The sequence below is a fragment of the Mchenga conophoros genome, linkage group LG10 (assembly GCF_057382185.1).
Source record: "Mchenga conophoros isolate Kocher_MC1m ecotype Shallow Benthic linkage group LG10, M_conophoros_male_GT1.1, whole genome shotgun sequence".
NCBI classification, from domain to species: domain Eukaryota; kingdom Metazoa; phylum Chordata; class Actinopteri; order Cichliformes; family Cichlidae; genus Mchenga; species Mchenga conophoros.
In genome coordinates, this window is record NC_140535.1 from 12,148,475 (window position 1) to 12,168,610 (window position 20,136).

Sequence of the window (20,136 nt, forward strand, 5' to 3'; positions counted from 1 at the left end):
TATTGGAGCATCGTAAGCTGGCCTGCACACTGATATTTGCCCACTGTCCTCTGAACAGTATAATGCTCTCTCCATTTAATGATACCACCACTGAGCTGTCAGAGGAAAAGAGTGTCTGGATCCAAAGTAATTCCACTTCTAACAATGTTGCACCATGCACTAAATGAAGAGGAAATAGGAGCGACGTGTTGACATGATCATGACTGGTTTCATAGTATCAAAGTCGTTGTCTGACTATTACCAACGGGTTATTGTAGTGCACAGTTTAAGGTAAGTAGTCCGCAAGGTACATTATAATGTCAGAAAATTGCATTCACGAAACAAGTGTGTTGTTTTTCAACTTTTGCGATTTACTGCATATCAGTAACAGAAACTGAGGCAGGTAAGTGTGCTCCTCCTCCTCTGCGCTCTCATTAAAGGGTAAACAATTTTTGCAGGGGGGGGGGGGGGGGGGGGGTAACAACTTTGGGACAACACTGGAAACAGTGGCGGTCCTAGCCTGTTTGGCGCCCCGGGTGAACACTCCCTCCCTTCAAGGGGGGGGGGGGCTGAAGTCAAAGTTTACATTGATTTTAGCAGCAAGCAGGCGCACAAAGGGCTCTCTCGCTCACTTTTCACCAGTGTTGGGTAAGTTACTTTAAATTAGTAACTTAGTTGCATTACTAGTTACTTCTATCAAAAGTAACTCAGTTACTTCAAGTTACTCGTTACTTTCAGAGTAACTAGTTACTAGTAGGGCTGGGCGATATGACCCAAAATTCATATCTCGATATTTTTTAGCTGGATGGCGATATAAGATATATATCTCGATTTTTTTTTTTAAAGCCATAAAGTAAGAACAAAAAGAGAGTTCTTAGTCAAAGCTGTGTCCCAGATGTCACACAGGCACTTTTATTAACATAGAGCATAGATGTACATAAAATTTACTCAAAAATAAATTATGAGCATTTATTAAATAATAATGCTCCATAAATAAAAGAAAACTGTTGTTTTTGTGCATAACAAAAAGCTCACAATTGTGCAGTCAAAATGTAAACTAAAAGACGCTGAGCACAATAACAAAGACAGATTTCACAGCTGCTCTGTTCCCAACTTCTACAGCGTGACTGATAGCCTGGAGTTTGAAATCCACTTCGTAACCATGTCTCTTAACAGGTGCCATTCATGGTCCTTATTAGGGCTGCCACAAACGATTATTTTGATAGTCGACTAGTCACCGATTATTTTTGCGATTAGTCGACTAATCAGATCATCATCCATTGAACGTAAAAGTCTCAGCCGTAATGCTCCAACAATCCATCAAGCGGTGCAGCTCCGTAGCTTACCAAAGTCGTACTAAAACATTTTGACAGATTGCTGAGCGCCGTGTACCACATAAAATCGGTTCGCGGCCATCAAGCACAACCAGAATTCATACATAAGGCGCGCTGTCAACTTTTGAGAGAATGAAAGGGTTTTAGGCTGTGCAGCGCCTCTGGGCTGCATGGCGTTAGCGTGGTTAGCTCGTTAGCGTGGTTAGCTCGTTAGCGTGGTTAGCTCGTTAGCGTGGTTAGCTAGCTAACACGTTGACGCCGTCCAGCCCCACACACGGGGCGATGCGCAGTAACTCGTTAACGCAGATTTGCCGTGTCCATCTTGTCGCTTCCTGCAGGTGAAGCGATGGGGGAGGAGGGGGAGTTGTGTTCAGTGAAAGAGGGGCGAGGCCGAGTAACGCTGCGTAAAGACAAAAGTGGACGAAAGAGAGGCAAACTTGCGGCTCCACAAATATAATTATAACGTAACATAGACTATATCGATATAAAGGATATTGTCACAGCTTATATCTCGTATAAAAATATATCGATATGTTTTAAAAACTCGATATATCGCCCAGCTCTAGTTACTAGGGAAAGTAACTTTGGTTTTACTCAGAATTCTCTTGTTAATGTGTTGCTTCCGTAACTGGATACCCAGCAAGATTGCCAGTCTTCTAGCTTGCTTACTTGCCACAAGTGCACTGTGCCACCTACCAATAGAAAGGAAAAAAATTATGTGCACATTTCCACGAGAGAAATCCCACGCCTGATTCTATCCTAGCCTGCTTTTTACATCCAACACAAAAACTGCAGTCGTGGCGCTTTCGATTGTACTCAGAACTCGGAAATTCTGCCTTCTGAATAGGAAGATGTAGGTAACACCAGACTGCAGATGAGCTGCTTACAGAGCTGGACTGGGACCCAAAAAAAATAAAATAAAAAAAAATAATCGTCCCGGGCATTTTGACTAGAGACCAGCCCACCATTATAGGAAAAATCATAAAGCCTTTGAATGAAAACAAACACCGTTGTGACAGTGATGTACACCGTCTTGATGAGATAGATCTATCTATCAATTGTTTGTTGTAAGACTCAGATAAATTTTTTATTTATTTTTTTTTTTTAAAGAGACATTTTAAATGAGAATAAGAAAGTATTTCCTTGTGCCCCCCTTTCCCTTTTAATTCCCTACATGGACCCCCTGGCAAAACTTTGCTAGAGCCGCCCCTGCACAGTTACCAGCTGTCAGCTACTTAGAAAAGGATCCTGGTGTTATTTGTCTCTCAGAAACAGTTCATAACTTCCCTTCAACTCATTCATGTTAACTAAAAGGTAAACCTGTTTCTCCATCACAGCTTTGATGATTCAGTAAGGACATCTCCTGGTTTCATCTTCATGTTTCCCTCTCACCACATATTCAAACCCACATCATGACCAGCAGGTTTACAGCTGTGGCTCCAGCAAACATCAGCTGATAGTACAAAGTAATATTAAATAAATTCTAACAACAGCTGATCAAGCTTAAACGTGCTGCTGTTGTTTACCGCGACAACCGCTGGTTTCCTCTTTCTTTAGCAAAGTGGGCGATAAATAAATGAGAGAGAAAAGCTGATCAGCTGATCATTGATCAGTTTCATGATTGAAGTAGAAACAGGAGAGGGAGGAAGAGAGGATGAGAGAAGAAGAGGCAGCTGTGCAGCGTAAACACAGAATAACTCCAGCTTTGTGTCTTTTTCATTGTAGCTGAAGTCTGGGACAAACTGTGTTCCTTTTCACCTCAATACGAAACGCATAATATTTTCTCTGAATACGAGACGATTCCGTTTTTTACGGGACAGTTGGCAACTCTAATAATTAACCTTATGAACAAAATAAAGTTCAACATCAGTAACATAGCACCCACCCAGCTGTATAGAAACTCCGTCATGCTAGCTAGCACGCAGTACGAAAAAGTCGCATAACGAAAATAAACTCCACCTAAACTTGGTTCATATCTGACCCAGATGGACTGCAGGTTATAACTTCTTACCTAAAGTTCAGTTCACCTGACACTCTCGGACCAGCGGCCGCTTCGGGTCTCTCCTCTTGCCTCCCTTTTCCTTCATCCACCTGCTGGCCTCCACCACTTGCTAATGTTATTGAATCTGTGGAAGCTCCGCGATAGCCACCACACGAAGTAACGAATAACGAACCCATCTAAATCCCAGTAACGAGTAACGCGTTCCTGGTTTTGGCATAATAACTAGTTACCGTGCTCGTTACCACAATGATAACGTAGTTACTGTAACGCGTTAGTCCCAACACTGCTTTTCACATATAGAATTTTGAAAAAACATCTGTGCAAATTATAAGTCTGTATCATAATGTCTGGTGTTTTCGTGTTTGTCGGTTTGTTTTTATTTTTATTTTATTTTGCAAGTTGGTTATTAGATGCCCTCCAGCCGGCCCAGCCAGAGAATCCCCGCCCTCTCCTCCCTGTGCAAGCAGCAGGCGCACCTCGCAAACGGAGGGCACCCTTACATGGGCGATAGAAAACCAATCGGTGCCTATGCCATTCCCAATATCCGCTGGCTGATGTCGGGGCAGCATGAGTACGAGCAATTTTTTTTTGGCCGATGCCCGTGATTAGGGCTGCCACAAACGATTATTTTGATAGTCGACTAGTCACCGATTATTTATGCGATTAGTCGACTAATCAGATCATCATCCACTGGACGTAAAACTACAGCTTATTGCACCAGCAGCATCTGCTCTTATATAACTATCATTAGCTTACAGCTTTAAGCTTTTAAGGTGCTAACTAAAAATAAAGACAAGATGATAGTTTATTCAATTTTAATGAAATTTGCAGATTGTTTCGGTGAAGTTTAATAAACTCCTTGCTATCTAAAATATAACAGGACACCGGAGTATATTCTCCAGCATCTCACACTTCTGATAATCAGCTGTCTGCTTGACGGTTATTCAGCTGTGTAAAAACTATAACTTTAATCTCAGACAAACCGATTTACTCAGGAACAAATAAAATACTAAAAAAAAAAAGCCAAACAATAACATTTTTAATTTATCTAAGTGACTCATATATATTTAACCTGAGTCGCGAAAGACGGCGGTGGGTTTGAAAACAATTTGCCGGGAGTCCGGTGTTCTCGGCGCTAGTGACCTAGCCCCCGGCTCGCTATCGAGCTAGTGGGTAACAGACGTCTCCGAAAACGTCGGAGCGCTTTTGAAAATATGTGGTGTCCTGATAAACTGAGCAGATATTTGAGGTTTACACAGCTACATTCTCGCCTGAAAATATGTTAAACGTTTATTTTGTGACCCAGAAAGAATAATAAGAGTAATATTAAAACTAACTAGCTACCGCCATTGTTGGAAACTAAGCTGGGCCGCGCTATGAATTCTGGGACACAGCTGCTTCTTCTTCTTCGGGGTTTAACGGCAGCTGGCATCCTTGTATATGCAATGCTGCCATCTTCTGTTTCAGTCCGTTATTACACTCTTAAATCCTGCTATTATTCCTGCGTCTTTTGCAATCTTACAAAGCTTCAAACGACACGTCGACTATTAAATCAGTCGTCGACGATTTTGATAGTCGACGTAATCGTGACTAGTCGACAAATCGTGGCAGCCCTACCCGTGATGCTGCCCCCCACCACGATGCCGCCCCGGGCAACCGCCGTCGTGGACTGCGGTAAAGTGAGCCGTCATTTGTGAGCCGCGGTCAAGCCAGCCGCCTCCTATCCGCCGCATAAATTTCCTTGCGCTTTTACACCAGTCTTTACGGTAGCGCCTTTTCGCTTTATATCCTGATTGAAAGCCTAGACTCGCGCACACACGCACGCGCGTGAACAGTCACACGCACGCGCGCACACAAATTACAATGGAACAGCCCAATACAGCCATCGTGACAGTCTGGTTGCATATTCAAAAATTCATTAAAAATCATTCTTAAAAGTTGATGCCAAGCTTTCAACACAATCCTCTTCTCGGACACCTACTTTACCTCTGGGCCAGTTTTTACCCAGATTTACTGTAATATTACTCAGAAATCACAGTAAACTCATATTCAGTGCAATACAGTCAATGCACTACAATTATGTTTATTTCAAAAATTCATTAAAAGTCATCCTGAGTAGTTGATGTACAACTTTCAACACATCCCTCCTCTGGGACACCTACTGTACCTGTGTGTGAATGAATAGTGGCATTGTAAAGCGCTTTGGGTGCCTTGAAAAGCGCTATATAAATCCAATCCATTATTATTAGTGGTTAATAATAACACCTAACATGAGACATATTGCATTAATGGATGGAGGCACAAAAAACAAACCGTTGTTTTTTGAAGGGCAAATCAAAATCACAGCTTTATTTGTTGGTCACAGAAAATGAGCATACTAAACTAAACTTGGAAAATATAAACTCACACTTTGCAGAGAGGCACACAAGGAAACACACAGCTTGAGGGACGACACGACACTGACTCAGAGAGCTTTGAGTACTCTGGTTGAGCAGAAAAGCAATATATATAAATCAGTCCATTTATCGTGTGTGTGTGTGTGTCAGTCAATCTTTATTTATAAAGCACTTTTCATACAAAGATGTAGCACAAAGTGCTTTACATGGTTAAAAGCAGCCCACCCTGCCCTCCAACTCACCCCCCACACTCTCATTAACATAAAGTAAGTAAATTACTTGTATTATGTCCACACTGCAGAATACAATATTTTCATTCATATATATATATATATATATATATATATATATATATATATATATATATATATATATATATATATATATATATATATATATATATATATATATATATATATATATATATATATATATATATATTCACAACACTGTGGTGTTCAACAAACATTGCTTCTTTACTCTACTAAAGAACTTGCTGTGACAACATGCAATACAGAGTAGTTGATTTCACATTTCTATTATACAGTTTCCATGCCTTTTTGCATAGGTTATATAAACATCTATTAAATTTGTAATATAGAGTAAGCTCTATGCTAAACCTTTTAAAATAAAACATGTAGTTCTTGTTTTACCTTACTATACTCATGAGTTAATAATTATTTCACACTCAGGATGAAGGAAACACTGGCGACGAAACATTGGAGATGTGTCCATCTGCAATGGAAGGAAATGAATCTCTCCATTTGCTCAAACAGGTTGGAATTATTTATTACATTAATTAACTACTTTTACTCTATGAAAACAATGTCTCTATTTAAAAGTTATTTCTTTGTTTGACAAATAAAATGATATTCAAAGGATGTTGTGGAGGAGAGTGATGACAATGGCATTGTCCAAAACATTTCTCCTGAATTGAAACAACCCGGTGTGTCTCCATCACAATCGTCTACATCCCTCGAAAAGGTAAAGTATTTTCCACATAACATTTCTGTCATGAAATTACATCACCTATTTTTAATAAAGTCTTTCTGATGCATTATAGGACTGGAGTAGAAATTCATCAAACACAAGTGACAGTAGTAATGCTGAAGAGGAATTCTACAAATGCTCTTTGCCACAGCAGCCATGCTTTTTTTTTTCCCATTGATCAGAAAGACTGGCAAGACATAAAAAAAAAAAAAAAAAAACAAAAAACAGAAAGGGAGGCTTTTCAAAAGTATGCAGTGGACTAATGTTGTAGCCACTGGCATTAAGTCAGTACACCCATTTTGCAGTTTTGGATTTAAGAGGCATACCATCAAGACCAGTCAGTCACATTCTAAGACGGCTGTATTCTCATGTACGGGATACTGCCGTTTTAAGGATTGTCCAGTGACTGTGAAAGTGGAGGTTAAAGATGAAAAAACCCTGAAGGCTGATGTGCTTTTCCAAGGAGGTGAGGTGTGCCACAACACAAAGGAAATAAAAACAAGACCTGTGCGTGGACAGTCCAGAGATGTTTTAGCAGAAAAACTTGAAACCAAATTGCCAAGAAGTCTTTATCTGGATTCTCTAAATCTAATACCAGAAAAAGCTTTCCAAGCAGGGTGTCGGGATGAGGCTCCATCTAAAGATGTCTTGAAAAATATTGCCTTGTCCCACAGGAGAAAAAAAAAAAAAAAAAAAAAAAAAAAAAACCAGAGACCTCATTTAAATGAGATGACCAGTCTGCAAATGTTAATAGACAGACAGCAAGGACTTCCAAACGAAGTCCTTCAGAGAGTGCTCCTGCATCCAAAAGGTATAATGCTGTGGTCCACAAAAACACTTTCAGTGTTTTACCAGCGGTGCAAAGACGACATCGTATATTTTGATGCAACAGGAAGCATTATCTCTAAAGACAATGCTTCTGCTAATCCGTACTATGTGTATGAAGTGATAGTTAGAAATCCCTTCAAGGGATCATCACTTCTACCAACAGCAACTTTTGTAACATGTGACCATACCACTGCCTCTGTTACATATTTTCTACAAGCATTTCAAACAGAGCTTACACGAATGTATGGAAGCAGGGCAAACAAAAGGCCAGTAATGATCATATGTGATGGCTCACTGGTGCTTCTCCAGTCCATTGCTGTAACATTCTGCAGAGCAAGTTTGGAAGACCTTTTGGAGCGATACTTCCAGGTTATCACAGGACAGTTAGACACGGATAACTTCAACATACCCATTCTCCACCGGTGTTTGAGTCACATCATGAAGAACGCAAAGGATCTTTGCAAAAAGAGGTATTTGTGCTTGAGTCTGTGAGTACGATTGTTATTTTTCTGTTTTAAGCATTTCTCCGGTGTTAGTGTACTTGCCCTTGTAGTTATTGTTGACTAATTCATGTCTATTATAATTATATTTTGCAATTGTTTTTTCTGCTAATGATTAGACTTTGTGTTTAGTATGCATATTGTTTATATGCTTTTTTCCCCACTATAGACTACAGAAACACTACAAATTTGGCATGCACGTTTTTGGATTACTGGCCTGTTCTTCAAACTTGAAAGACATGGATGGCATCATTATAAGTGCAACAGTTGTTTTCAAAAGTCCATGCAGTGGACCAGAAGTGAAAAAACACCTGCAGAACCTCAAAATGCTGATCGATCAGACGGGGAATGGGGATGCTGAAGAAACAGACATCATTCCAGAGGATTATAAGGTAATTTTAAAATTCATCTTGGATTTCAATGTTTCAGATATTAATTGTGTTCATGATGTAGTGTGACACCAATAACATCGTTTTGTAGTATATTTATGTGTTTTTAAAAACGATTAAGACTTTCTTTAAAAATCAAAAGACATTGTAATCATATGATATTTCAATTTTTATTTCAGACAGATATTGTTCATTCATCACTTAAAAAGCACTTTGTCGAAGTAATTGCCAGTGCCCACCTTGATGTGACTGGACCACTGAATGTGTACTATGCACCAGCATTCATTTCAAGTATTTCAAAGTACTTTCTACCACATGCTACCTTGTGGTCAGGAATGCTGCTTGGTATGTCTTGTTTTGGTCAATCAACACTTATGTTGTTATTTATGTGCTTTATTGATTAAAAATTCTGTCTTTTCTTTAGGAGACCTTGGACGGCATGGGAAAGGCTCAGCGTATCGCTTTCTCAGTAAACGGTACAATCATGTGTCGAAGTTTAAGAAGCAGGTAGAATAAGTTAATACAGTAAAAGAAACATTATGCTGAATTCGGCCAAAGTGTAAATGATGTAATTAACATTTTCAGAACTACACTGAAGACAATCGAACGCAAGGGATAATGGAAAAAAGTCAATGGGACCTGAAAAGGATTCGCTTTGAACGAAGGCGTCTCACTAGACTAGATGACTTTGTGCAAATATATCAAAGGAAACATGATGCTCTTCTCCGAGAATATGGCGATGTAGGCAAAAAAAGGATGAAGGTGAGGTTTAAATAGGATAATTTAAATTTTGGGACAGATTTTGTGCAGTTTTTACACAACAACAGTCATTCGCACTGCTGTTTTTGAATTTATCAAATCTGTAATGTATATTCACATTCACATTAGAAATGTTTTTTTCTTTTTGTGCATTCTTTAGTCTAAAATGTCTTTGGTACTGTCATTGTGACTTTGTGTTATTAACAAACATTTTCTCAAATGCATTACATGTGGTTAGAATGACATTTCAGACGTGATAAATATAGGAGATTATTAGACTAACAACTGTAATTAAACAAAAGACAGGAAGCATTAAGCATTTTACGGTAACTAAATTTGGGATTACAGTAAATGTCCTTGACGGTTTGCATGTTTGTAATCTTTTAAACATGAAGATCAGATCTAAAAAGTATTGTTAATTATTTAAAAATTATACTTTTCAGTCTTACCGAGTGGAGACCGAGAAGTGGAAGAAAAAAAAGTCGAAAACGAAAAGGCTTCTATGTAACTCCTCTGATGGGAAAACGAGTCAAACAGGTAAGGTATCATCATTTTTTCTATCATCTATGCATGTCACTAAAACATTTTCTATTAGAAAGGTTGTGTGTTCTAATCAAATTTAAATGTGTACTTTGCTTTTCTTTTTTTTTTTACAATTGTTCAATTAGTTATGTAAAAAATACTGTAATCTTACTGTAATTCTCTTTATGCTCCTGTGATTTAATTCATTTTATGCATATTTATGAAAGTAAATAACGATGTTAACTATACATAAATGTACAGTAATTATAACTCATCTATGTGTTAAAAATGTTTTGTATACATCAAATAACCATGTTAAGTCCCATAATACATTTTCTAATTAAAAACATCATTAGTCTTTCACAGCTTTTAGGAAAACTTTGTTAATGAAAATCTTGATATTGTACACTCCACACATGGCAACAGCTACCCATAAAATACTTGATGTTAGTGAAATAATTATCATTATTGTTAGTTATTGCTGTTGTAGAAGACCATTTATATCACTTAAAATTTTGTTCGGAAAATGCAGTAACATATAAACACAGACAAAGACTGTATATTGTCTAAACCTATGTATTAGAGATCAAGAATAATTTAAGTTCTGCTAAAGACATACATTGTCATGTGTGTTCTGTAATTAATCTGTGTTCTTCCATGTAAAGTAGTAATTATATTATTTTTATAAGGATCATCAAGAAGAACCACCACACTCAAATGTGCCCACAGAGCAGACTGAAGCTGTCACTAAACAGGTTTGATATATACATACACAACACCCAGCACGCCCCTGCGGGCGGTTATTTATTTATTTATTTTTTGTATCCTTCAAGCTCGGGTCCTCTACCAGAGGCCTGGGAGCTTGAGGGTCCTGCGCAGTATCTTAGCTGTTCCCAGGACTGCGCTCTTCTGGACAGAGATCTCCAATGTTGTTCCCGGGATCTGCTGGAGCCACTCGCCTAGCTTGGGAGTCACCGCACCTAGTGCTCCGATTACCACGGGGACCACCGTTACCTTCACCCTCCACATCCTCTCGAGCTCTTCTCTGAGCCCTTGGTATTTCTCCAGCTTCTCGTGGTCCTTCTTCCTGATATTGCTGTCATTCGGAACCGCTACATCGATCACTACGGCCGTCTTCTTCTGTTTGTCTACCACCACTATGTCCGGTTGGTTAGCCACCACCATTTTGTCCGTCTGTATCTGGAAGTCCCACAGGATCTTAGCTCTGTCATTCTCCACCACCCTTGGGGGAATCTCCCACTTTGACCTCGGGACTTCCAGGTTATACTCGGCACAGATGTTCCTGTACACTATGCCGGCCACTTGGTTATGGCGTTCCATGTATGTCTTGCCTGCTAGCATCTTGCACCCTGCTGTTATGTGCTGGATTGTCTCTGGGGCATCTTTACACAGCCTGCACCTGGGGTCTTGCCTGGTGTAATAGACCCCAGCCTCTATGGATCTTGTACTCCGAGCTTGTTCTTGTGCTGCCATGATTAGTGCCTCTGTGCTGTCTTTCAGTCCAGCTTTGTCCAGCCACTGGTAGGATTTCTGGATATCAGCCACCTCCTCTATCTGCCGGTGGTACATACCGTGCAGGGGCCTGTCCTTCCATGATGGTTCCTCGTCTCCCTCCTCTTTCTTGGGTTTCTGCTGCCTGAGGTATTCACTGAGCACTCGGTCAGTTGGGGCCATCTTCCCAATGTATTCTTGGATGTTCGTTGTCTCATCCTGGACTGTGGTGCTGACACTCACCAGTCCCCGGCCCCCTTCCTTCCGCTTAGCGTACAGCCTCAGGGTGCTGGACTTGGGGTGAAACCCTCCATGCATGGTAAGGAGCTTTCTTGTCTTTATGTCAGTGGCTTCTATCTCCTCCTTTGGCCAGCCTATTATCCCAGCAGGGTACCTGATCACGGGCAGGGCGTACGTGTTGATGGCCCGGATCTTGTTCTTACCATTCAGCTGACTCCTCAGGACTTGCCTGACCCTCTGCAGGTACTTGGTGGTTGCAGCTTTTCTAGCGGCCTCTTCATGGTTCCCATTTGCCTGCGGGATCCCCCGGTACTTGTAACTGTCCCCTATGTCTGCAATGTTGCCTTCTGGTAGTTCAATCCCCTCAGTTCTGACTACCTTCCCTCTCTTTGTTACCATTCGTTACCATATATATGCATTTATATAAATTATTTAATTGTATCAAAGAAACTATTATTATAATTACTGATTTTACTTTACTTTATTTTATTTTTTTTGTAAACACTAACACTTAATTATCATTTTAAAGATGTTGCTAGTAAATATTTATTAAGGGAACCTTCTAAAAGAAAAGCAAGCTTGCTTTTCATTTAAATACTTTGAAAGTAGTTCTCCCGGATGCTCCTCGAAGAAGCCTTGAAAACAACAACACCAATGGCCAAATTACATCCCTGAACAGTGACAATATATTTTGTTTTTAATCATTGGCTATAGATATAAATATTGTATCTCTGTACTCATATTCTCATAACCTACAGATGACGATATGAATGAAAAAAAATTTAATTTTACAATTCATCACCCATTAAAAAATGTGGCCGCTGATGTTTTTAATTTTTCATATCACAGTCAGTGATCCATATTTTGCTTCATTGATTATTACTTGTTGACAATCGTTCATATTTTTGATCCGATAATCTTGAAGGCCAGCCATAATACTGATTCATATCATGACTTATGTTCGTTGGTTCCTTTGTTCTTCGAGCAACTTAAAAGATCGAGTTAATTGGGTCGTCAAGAAGTCACTTCTTTTTCTAAGAATAATGTCAGTCAGTAGTATTCGCGTAAAAATTATTGAAAAAGTCCGGTCATGAAAGGCATTTAAACTGTTGGATTGATTGCTCAATACTGTTTTAAAAAAAAAAAAAAAAATTAAAAAAAAAAAAAAAAAAAAAAAGCAAGACATTTTAAGATCGATCGATCGATCGATCGAGAGAGAGAGATAAATATGTGAGTGTGTGTTTTTAAATTTTAATGTTATTATGTGAGAACAATGAAAATTTGGATCTAATAGCACTAGTTCATGCTTTCTAATACAGCAGGTAATACAAAGAAAGGATGGCTGGCATCTATAGTAGTTTTGCCTAATCTAATTTTGAAATACATTGTTGTTGAGCTATACTTGACCTTGAATAATATGTTTATTACAATCTCTGTATTCATCTTTCTTAAATTTTTTATAATGTTATGAATTCTATATTTACTTTGTTATTTAAATTTTTTTGTTTTTCATTTTTAAAATTTTCTCACAAGGATGAAGAAGAACAAGCAGCAACACAAAAAAGGATAATGTCAGCACATCTCACGCAAGATGTAAACATTTCAGTGTGGATTGCTGATCTCTGCAAGTTTCAAGTGGACGCTGTTGTCAATGCAGCAAATACCATGTTACAACATGTGGTGGGCTGGCATTGGCGATCTCAGAATGTGGTGGGACAAAAATACAGAAAGAGAGCAATAATTACATAGCAGAAAACGGACCTCTGCGGACTGGAGAAGCTATTGTAACAAGTGCTGGGAACCTGTCTTGCCAAAAAATTATTCACGTAGTGGGACCATGTCTGCAAAGCAAACCATCAGCCAAAGATGTCACACAAGCAAAACCAATGTTGCGACAGGCCATAATCAGTGTTTTGCAAAAGGCCGAGGAGCACAAAATGTGTTCTATTGCAATTCCAGCAGTAAGTTCAGGAATATACAACTTTCCTGCCAGGGAATGTGCTGATGTGATTGTTCAAACAATCTATGACCATGTAAAAAAAATAAGACTAAAAAATCAGCACCATTTACAATAAATCTTGTGGACAAGGAGGAAAAAAATGCAAAGGAACTGGAGAGGGCGTGCAAAGAACTGTTGAAGGACCCATTTCCAAACAGTGAAGGACAAGGAAATCAGAATGAGGATCCAACTCCAACTTCCATAAGTCAGGTGATCATGGTTTTTGTGATATTAAGGTTTTAATTATGGTAATGTATTTTTGATTTATATCAATTTGAAAATATTAAATGCAAGGCAAAAATTACACTTTAAAACAGTGAATTAGAATATAGTAGCACACCACATATTAAACAATATTTAAATGGTAATGTGTTTTAATTTATGATAGAGCACAGACGATATAGAACGATGCGATGTGCGAAACACCTCCAGAAAAGTACAGGAGGAAAAGGGCAACACATTGGATAAATTACAGGTAAATCAATGTGTATTATACTGTCTTTAGCTTCAATGAAATCACAACAAAAAGTCATAACATCATGATCACTAGAGTTGCTGCTATGTCATTCAGACACAGTTCGGAAACATGCAGAGGGTTACATGAGAATAACATGTGTGTAGGGTAATTTCCAATAAACCAAGTTCAAAAAAGGAGAGTCTATGGCTGACGCGTGTTCCTGGTTTCCAAAAGAAATGCTTCCAGTTGCATTATGATTTGAAGACTGTTTATTTATTACAAACTGAAGATGTAACAATGAACTCCTTCCTAAAAAAGCATGAAAGTTCCAAAAAATAGCAGTTATCCATAACTAGCTGTGCACACGGTCAGAAAACCGTGAGACTCCTAACCTCTATGTCCATGCTCCTCCCCTTCCCTCTCACACACTCACACAGGGTTTCATGCTACTATTGCACTTACATACTTAGTGAGAGGTACCCCCTTTTAGGTTCCAATCCCAAAACAGTGACTTAAAATTACTTTATGTAAACACATATATTTTCACATTTATTAATGCTGAAAAGATGACTTATGTAATGAATCTATGAATTATAAAACAAACATGAACTCAATCGTAAATAAAAATATAAAGCAGACGTCTGGCGCTTACAATGTGAATTTTTATGTTTGAAATTTTTGTGCAAAACTAAGGCTTATGTATTCTGTTATGATGAAAACTTTTTCTGTTCCCTTTAAACTATTCATCCTTTTTACAGCTTTTCCAAGCTAATTAATTATTGATTGTGGTAGGTAGACTGATGTCAAATTGAGTTATTAGTATTCACAAATTAAATTTGAAAGTAACAATCTTGTGCACATCAAACAACTTTTCAATAAATACTTAACTTGTCATAAAAAATGTATTAGGTCTCTATAATGGTATAACACACAGTCATTTATATGTCTTGATGAATTGTCAATCATCCTTTTTATGTCAAACTGAAAAACTTGATTCCATTCATCTGGACGTAGCTTTTTCAGTGGGAGAAAAGTTTCGTCAATCATCCAAGTGACTTCTTCAGTCTAATCTTACTGCAGTTTTCCCCCCAAATTATAAAGAGAACATTATCATTCTAAGTTAAACCAGCAAACTGAAGTAATGATCAGTTGCGGGGTGAGTTGCTTCATCATAACTATGCAAATTGGTATGACCATTGATCAAGAACGACTCATCAAAGACCACTAATAAATGCCCATGAGTCAGTATGCAAATGTACATTTTGTAAGATGCGGTACATCTGGAGTTATTTGTGTACTTTTTTGACAATGTCAAAAGCATTACTTACTCTTGTGCCACAAATACAAATACACTGTTTATATTGCCCATAGGTCACTGCACTGTGGAAAAGACAGGAAACCGAAATTGTTGTTGCTGTGATTCCATCACAAATAAAAAGGGAACAACTTTATAGTTCACCACAGCGAGCTGAAATCACTGGAACCTCATCAATGGTTAACAGGCGAGGTACGTGGAAAAGACAGACTACAAAATAAATGAAGCTGTATTTTAATTACTGTGTTACATAACCTTTCAAACCAAAAATTTAATTTCCTGGTGTTTGTTTTGGTTTATTGCTATTCATAGAGCAAAAACATCACTGATCTTAATGCTGTTCCCATATCAACAACACATTTTAGCATCCACGTTACACAGTTGGAATGTTTTTATAGACAGAGCTATTGTTTATACATGCTTTAGTCTTAAATGGATTTGTTACTGTGCTGATGCACTTGAATCTTAAAAGGTTTTATACTGTTGTCAGTCACAACTCCAGATCGCTAACTTTCATGCGTAATGACCAGCATTGCTTTAAAATAAATAAATAGCCATAAAAAATTAAAAAATATCTATCAAATTATTTAAAAAAGTGAAATTGTCTAAGACGAACTTTCAGTCTTGAGTCACATTTTGTTATCCAGATTTTCCATGAAAACACAACTAAAGGATTTAATAATGTTCTGTGATATTGTAACTTTGATATTTATTGGAGTATATTGTTTTTTAAATCTGTTTTTATTAAAATGTGAAACGTTAATAAGCAAAAAAATGTTGCTTCAATCTCCTGTTCATGGCTGACAGGAGTCACCCACAGTGTGGTCTTCGGTTGATATAAACCTTCTGCCTCGATATCTGCTTTGTTGTATTTTCATAATTTGTCTTCTGTGTACTTTGGTTTTATATAGTGTTTATTTGAGTTACTGTTATTATACTGTTAGCTCAATATATTCTTTCCTTTTGTAATGTTTGACATAAACTAGCTATATTTTGATAGAGAAAATCACATATAAAATCAGTCAGCCAATCAATGAAAATGAAAGTGCGTTTGAGTGCTTTAGAGAGTAAAATTCTTACATTGATAGCACTACATTATTAATTAATCATGGATTACATATTTTCTAAAATGTAACATAATTAGCAGTTTAAGTTGACCTCTCTTCATTATTCAATGTTTTTTTTGTACAAGATCATAGAGTGTGCCCTGCATGAAATTGCCGGAAAGTTGGATTTGGGCAGTAAGGTATACATACTGAACCACTACACTGCCGGTGTCATCCTGTTCGGGAAAAGAGAAATGATGAGGAGGCACTGTTTGTCAAAGGTAATAAATACATATACATATTTCAATATAAATATATTTGTATTTTACATTGTGTTAATGCTTTGTTAACAGGTCAACTTTGACAACTACCAGGCAATTGTTTCGTTTGTGAACGTTGGAAATGTTCACTGGAAGTTCCTGGTTAGTACTAACACAAATTTTCCTCCAGAAAATTCATATTTTGAATAAAAAAAAACAAAACGCAATATTATGGAATAATTAGGGTTTTGTTTTTCAAATTATGTACTGTTAGTGCCATAAAATTTCATCCCTGGAAACCTTTTTTACTTTGTGAGACAAATGGATTCATCAAACCCAGATTTGTGGTGTCTTTGATCTCCCACTATGAAGTCCTGCGCGTCAAATGCCAGTATACTGTAATGCTAATTGTTTCCTATCATTTTCCATTAAAAACTGAAATTTACGGTATTCGACTGTAGTAAATCTTGTGTGGACAAATAAGATAATAGCAAATGGAATCTGTAAATCACCTTGACTTATTGTAATAGGGATTGATGGGGATTGATGTAATAATATCTTTTATAACTGCTTTTCCTGGGCTCATTTTAACAATCAGCTGTAATAACTGATCAAACTAGTTTTATTCAAACCTCTCAAGCATGATAAAAGACATATTTTTATCTGTAATTACTGGCTAGAGAATTAATTGTATTATCTTTTCTGTTACAGTACCTAAGTAAAGCAGACAGCTGTCTTTACCTTGTTGATCCAGCACGCAACAAAAGAGAGCTTGAAGAATCCAAAGTGGCAGCACAAAAATTCAGGTAAATGTTATTTTTCCAAAATTAAAATTAAAAAATTATCATTTACTTTTATAGTTGTGCAGTGTTTTCCAAATTTGTAGGCCAGGCCTTATCGGTGGGCTGGGATGGTAATGTGCCTCAGTAATTACATTTTAGCATGAAAAAGTACAAGTTGGTTGTTAGTTTATTATATTACTTAATATTGTGTTAAATCACAGTATTAAGTAAACTGTATGTGTCCCAATAGTAGATGGGTCAGTCATTGGCCTTAAGAACTTGCTTTAGCAGTTTAGATGCAGCAGCTTGTGTTTGTAATGTGATGGTTGATTTTTGTTTTTTCTTTAATTATATATGACTTTCCCTTTTTTTTTTTTTTTCATTGAATTACAGTTTCTTTTATTCTGTGTGTTTTTTGGTGGTGCAGCCATATTGGCGTTGGGACTGTGTAAATAATATCAATAGTGAATTGTGATTACTGTAGATGATTTAATACAGTACTCAAAGCCAGTGCTATTTTAGTTTTTGTCTAAGTGATATCTCTCGACCGTCTTTGTTTCCCATAAATAAAGAATGTGGCATAAAATTAAGCCACATGTTATTCCAAAATGTTTTATAGTAGAGTTTTTTTTCAAACTGTGTGTGCTGACATTGAACATTCAAAATAAGGTAATGACCTGCCTGTCTGGCAGCGTGCCGAGCGGGCAGATTTTGTATTCTAGTTCAGAACATTTTTCTGTTTGCCGTCCAGCATTAAAGCTGTACTTAAGTTCAGAATTTTGTTTCCGTGAGTCTGCATTTTCTTAACTTTTCCTGCCTGGACATGATAGTATAACCCTTTCACAGGGAGTTCTTCAAAATGAGGCGTACTGCGATCAACAAGACTGACTGGGTGGATGTCAAGTTAAAAGGAGGAGTTTTGAAACACCCAGTACAGAAGGACACAAATAGCTGCGGTGTGATTGTCATCTTGGTAAAGTAACGAAGACATGAGTTTCAAATAATTTTTGTGCTGATGGTGCATTATAAAATTGTGTCTGCTATAGAAAAGGAATATGACTAAATAATTTTTTAATATTTTGCTATTTACATAGATGGCAAAGGCGTTCATGGAGTCATTTCCCAACATACCAGAAATGACATTTAAAACAACAATTAAAGCAATGGCACAGCAGCGTGAAGCCATTGCTTTAAATATACTGGGAGCCTCAGGTTTGTGAAGTGTTACAGCACAAAGAAATGACTTGATTTAAATATTCATTGTCAATAACAAATTTTACTATGTTTGTACTAGTGTTCGAGGCAGAAAACAATTGCGCCATGTGCTCAACTCCAAAACCACCTTTTCCAGGGCCTTCAATCACCAAATGGGTAAGACGGATTTGTAATTGGGGATATTATTTAACAAAATCTATTGTGTATAGTTGCTTTTGTTATTTGGTTTTTTTGTTTTGAGGAAGAGGGGAAATATAGCCTTAACTAGCATGTAAATTTTTTTTTGGTTTGTGTGTCAGTTATTTAGAATAGTTGATAATGAAAAAATATGCAATACATACTAATGGCAGATTAATAAAGATATTAATGTTAAATCATGTGATTAAATAATTTTTTGTATTTTTGGTTTGTTGAAAATTCACAGATCCAGTGTGACAGCTGTTCAAGGTGGTTTCACACACAGTGCCTGCAGATGAACACTGAGCTGTTTCAGAAGGCAGAGGCTGCAGAATGGGAGTGCGCTCTCTGTGAAAAATAAATACTTGTATTTATTTTATAAAATGTATATAAGGTTGAATAATGTCATGTAAATTATTATTTGTATTGATAGAAACTAAGGAACAGATGTAAATTGTTTTTATACATTTTGTATGTGTACATATGTAGGTTATGTATTTCCGAAATGTAAATAGAGCTTGTTCGTTTAGATTTTGTATTGCATTCTTTTTCATGTTAATAGCTTTTGTAAAAAATTACACTAAGTTTAGAAAATAATGCGATTCTCGCACTTTGGGTTTGTGACACAACATTTTTTGCATTAGTTTTGGTATTTGTTGATTAAGATTACTATTGATCAATGTATGTAATTCTTGTTTTTGCTTTTATTAGTTAGTATTTTTTATTTGGCGATACTTTGTTATGTTCTTCTAATTCTCCCAGACACCTCATAGTTGCTCATTCTTTACTGCTTTGTTTAAATAGATCGTTTCGTGTCACCTACCATTACAATTCATTCCAATTGCCCTTGTTTGTTAATGTGAGGTATACATTCGTCATGTTTCCTGTTTTAAGAGTCGGTTTTCCTTTCTCATGTTCAAGTCTTGGGTGTACCCCTTCATATTTTATGTCATACTGCTGGTCGCCATCATGTTCAGGTCTGTAGTAGTGTTGACATAGTCACAGTAATATTAATAACAGTCGTATTTTACTCTCGCCCATTTCAGGATTAATTACAGTTATTGTAACAAATTGCTTTTGCCTTGTTGTATGTTCAAGTTTCTTCCATCAGCCACAATAAAGGGCTCTCTTTTAATTCAACACAGTTTTGTTGTCCTCTTATGTCCTGCTTTTTAGTCTGCTTTTAAATTAAATCATCTCACCCGCTGTATAGTAAGTAAAACATATTCCATTATAAACCTTGCGGTAATCTTGAAGAAAATATTTTTTAAAATTGAAATAAATTGAAATATTGTTTCAGAAGACTATTTGTAGTGGATTCATCTTATCAATGAAGTAGAGTTTGTGAGCAAATATTGATGTCTATGTTGTTGTTGGACATCAACTACTCAGGATGATTTTTAATGAATTTTTGAAAATTGACATAATTCTATT

At 37.1% G+C, this 20,136-nt stretch overlaps 1 long non-coding RNA gene and 1 pseudogene across 1 annotated transcript in view; one reads left to right on the forward strand and one right to left on the reverse strand.

Annotated features, from left to right (window-relative positions):
• The window catches only part of LOC146565440 (uncharacterized), a 31,474-nt gene that overhangs the window by 10,237 nt on the left and 1,101 nt on the right, over positions 1–20,136 (reverse strand). The gene's annotated exons all lie outside the window — the stretch shown is intronic.
• Positions 4,956–18,203, forward strand: LOC146565441 (uncharacterized; annotated as a pseudogene).